We start from the raw sequence: 3511 nt of genomic DNA on the forward strand, positions 1-3511 counted from the left end.
TTGGCCCCGGAAGAGTTCAAATCGTCTCTGGTCCCTCCTAGTTTCAACGGCCAAAAAAACTCTGCCTTGGCATGTGAACGGCCTCAGCTTAATCATTCAACTTCCTCGGCCCCGGTAGCGCTCCCACCTGTTTGGGTGAGGGGAGAGTAAACAGAAGGCCTGCATCTCAGGTCTGGAGCAGTTAAAGGATAACAGACCCAGTAAAGATCTGTGGATGAATGATTGAAAGTGGAAGGCACCACACCAACTGCTGCAGCTTTCTCATTGTACCTGTCTCTGACAGATGAGCAAATGAATGTTAACGCCCAATACTTTTATAATTTGTTTTATCAAGACGTCAAGTTGTACACATAGGGTATTTTGCTTTCATTCTACTTTATTCGTATGAACTATATTCACTGGAGCTGAGGAAGAGGAATGGAGGACCATGATGGTGAAGTGCTGAAAATCGAGTTTTTGTGAGAATATTCTGATTATCTAGAGGGTGTATTTGAATCTGTCCTGTGAGCTTTTCTGTACCCTTCAAGTGAATTTGATAAAACTAGGTCTTCATGCTTCACCGAAACCATCATATTTCAACGGCTTAAGATAGGAACTAAAATGTTTTCTTTTAAAGTTTGTAGGAGAAAATGTGCAATCAACAGAGATTAAAACCAGTGCCTCACTTTGAAGAGTTCATAAATGCTGGATAAGACATACTGGTGATGAGACTCCAGATGTTGCAGTGAGCGGTTGGGGAGTTATAGAAACGTTATTTCAGACATCTTCTTTGAGAGAGGTGTTGCCCTGAATGTTTTCAGTAATTCTTTAAACGTATTTTTTGGCGAGATAGAAGCCGTTCCCAATAAGAGGTTGTTCAGTTGTTGAGAACAGAAAATAATTCCATTTAGAAAGCACGAGATGATAAAAATATGTTGTAACATTGTCAGGGTGTGTTCTGCTATGTGGTGCTGAAAACACATTTTTGCAGCTGCCTTGACAGTATGTTGTCGCCCGCTCCCGTGGGATGTTAAAGACGGAGACCACATGTGGGAACTGCAGCGCAAACAACACGGACCCTGTCTACATATGCAGTATCTGCATGAGGAAGGGGACACACACACACACTGATGAAAGGAAATTGTTTAGCAACTTAAAATAAAACCCAACTCAGATTAGTAACATATACGAATGAATTCTGTTTGTTCGACTTAAAGTTAACAAGATAACACAATTGATAACTTTAACTAGAAGAACAAAATCGAATCAATTCGACTTGGTAAACAATTTTCCTATCAGCGCATGACTCAATAATGATAATGCATGAACAACATGCCGTGTGTATTTCTTTCAGGACTGACACATGTTTCTAGTGATGATTCCAGACACACAGAGAGAGTGGGGGTTAACGTCTTGGAAGCTGAAACAATTGTGTGTGTGTGTGTGTGTGTGTGTGTGTGTGTGTGTGTGTGTGTGTGCGCACATGGGTGGGTGGGTGGGTGGGTGGAGGGGTCTTATCAGTGTCCTTGTTCTGAAGGTCACAGTACATCAGAGGTTTAACCTGTTGCACGTGCCACAGAAACAGACCCTCCTGAATATACACGCTGGTAGCTTTACCAGGATCCCTCATCGTGCTCACAGCTTTGAAGCTTCACAGCATCTTTGTCAATTTGTAACACAGTCAACAAGAGGGAAAGTCACTGATTTAACACTGACTGTATTTGATGATTCGTGCAAAAAAACCCAACATTACTTCAAACGTTTCTGGTGGCTACATGAAGCCGTGAAGCAAACACAGGCCGTTTAGGATCTAAACTGTGACCCAAAAGGGCCGACACAGAATGGGATGGAGGCAGGGAAAGGACTAAGGGTCTGAGGGAGGTGGGTTAGCGTGGTCACAAGAATCCTACCCTCACAATGTACATGCAGACAGCAAACAGCTTCAGTTGACTCAGGGGCAACAGAATCATTGATTTTAAAAGACAACCACTGACCTAAATCCCACTTGCACACCAAGTGATTGGTTTGTGATGACTGTGGAGGCAACTAGAAACTTACAGAAATATTTTTTATGGACACACATACACAAAGATTCAACAAACAAGACAAAAACAAACCAGACATGCAGCTCAAAAAATTACTGCTAATAAAATAAATGCGAGTAAGGAAGGATTTTAAAGAATAAGTTGTTTGTTTCTTTGAACGGCGGGAATTTCATTTGTTGTACAGTGAAACCCAATCTTCATCACTAAAAGCAAAGCGTAGGTCCTGTTCCCTCTTTACTTTTACGGGAAAAAGGGCCTCACTGGAATTGTGTGAAACTTTGTCCTCGTCTGAAGTAGGGCATCGTTTTGACGTGAGGAAAAAGGAGTTTAAGTCACCTGACAGAACACATGAGTATGGTGAAGTACGATCCACACTTTTCGCTGTATGTATATGAGCGGGGACAGATCCAACAGCAGTGCGCAGAGAGCTGCTTGAGTGAGCACAGGCTCACATTAGAGAAGGGGAAGTGCAGTTCACGACACACACAAACCTGTACTTACTGCACCACACTTCATTCGGGCCCGATCGAAAATTCGAGGAAAAAAGGTTCTGAAAGAACAATATAATTGACTAGTTGTGCATTAAATGCTTATATTGGACAAAAATATAACCCCGCTACAAATTTACAACTGCTACAAAATCTGCTGAAACAGTGTTTTGTACTTTATGTGGTTTTGCTCCACACATCTCGGTGGCCAAGAGCCATTGGCTGAGTGCAAAACAGCAGGTCATTTTCCTCTCTGGGTTTATCTTTGCAGATTCTTCCACTGAGTTTCTTGTTAGCGTGAAGCGTCTTGGAGTTTGATGACCGTGAAACTTCTTGGTAATATGAAGAACTCTTGTGATTTAAAACCATTTACCTTTAAGCCATTGAAGTTGTTGTGTTTTTGATTTCTGACGCTCTGAAACAGCTCTAGTTGGAGACTCCAAATTGGAGACAATCAGGCCCTCTTTATGCGGTAAAACCATATTCGATTGGTTTTGCAGGTCACATAAACAAGGGACATCAAGTCGTGTGTCTCGTTCTTGTTTTGTTTCATGTGCCAATAACTATGAACAGAGAACAGTTTGGGTCTGTATTTTCAATTTTACTATATCAAAGCAGTGTTTTGTTTTTCAACAACTTTAAATAAATGACTAGGCCTGGATTTGAGGTGCCGCTGCTCTCCACACACAGTTTGCGGTACACAAGTTTCAACAGAAAATGTAATTGCTGATAAAGCAGCTAAAAGCTCAGTGAAACGAACCGCGTCTTCTCTCCATCTCTAACACATAAGCTGACCCGCCAACACACGTGTTACACCCACGGCCGATCTTCAAGATCTGCAAAGCAGAATTTCTTGCACTCAGTCATGCGACGCTCCGAGCATTAGGCCGGTCTATGGCCCTCACACGAAAGGAGCTTTCAGTACACTGCATATAGAAGCCTGCTCTTTAGATCATTAACCTCATTGCTCAAGACTAAACAAGTTAACAAAGCAAGACA

This window comes from Scophthalmus maximus, chromosome 11 (genome assembly GCF_022379125.1).
Source record: "Scophthalmus maximus strain ysfricsl-2021 chromosome 11, ASM2237912v1, whole genome shotgun sequence".
NCBI lineage: Eukaryota > Metazoa > Chordata > Actinopteri > Pleuronectiformes > Scophthalmidae > Scophthalmus > Scophthalmus maximus.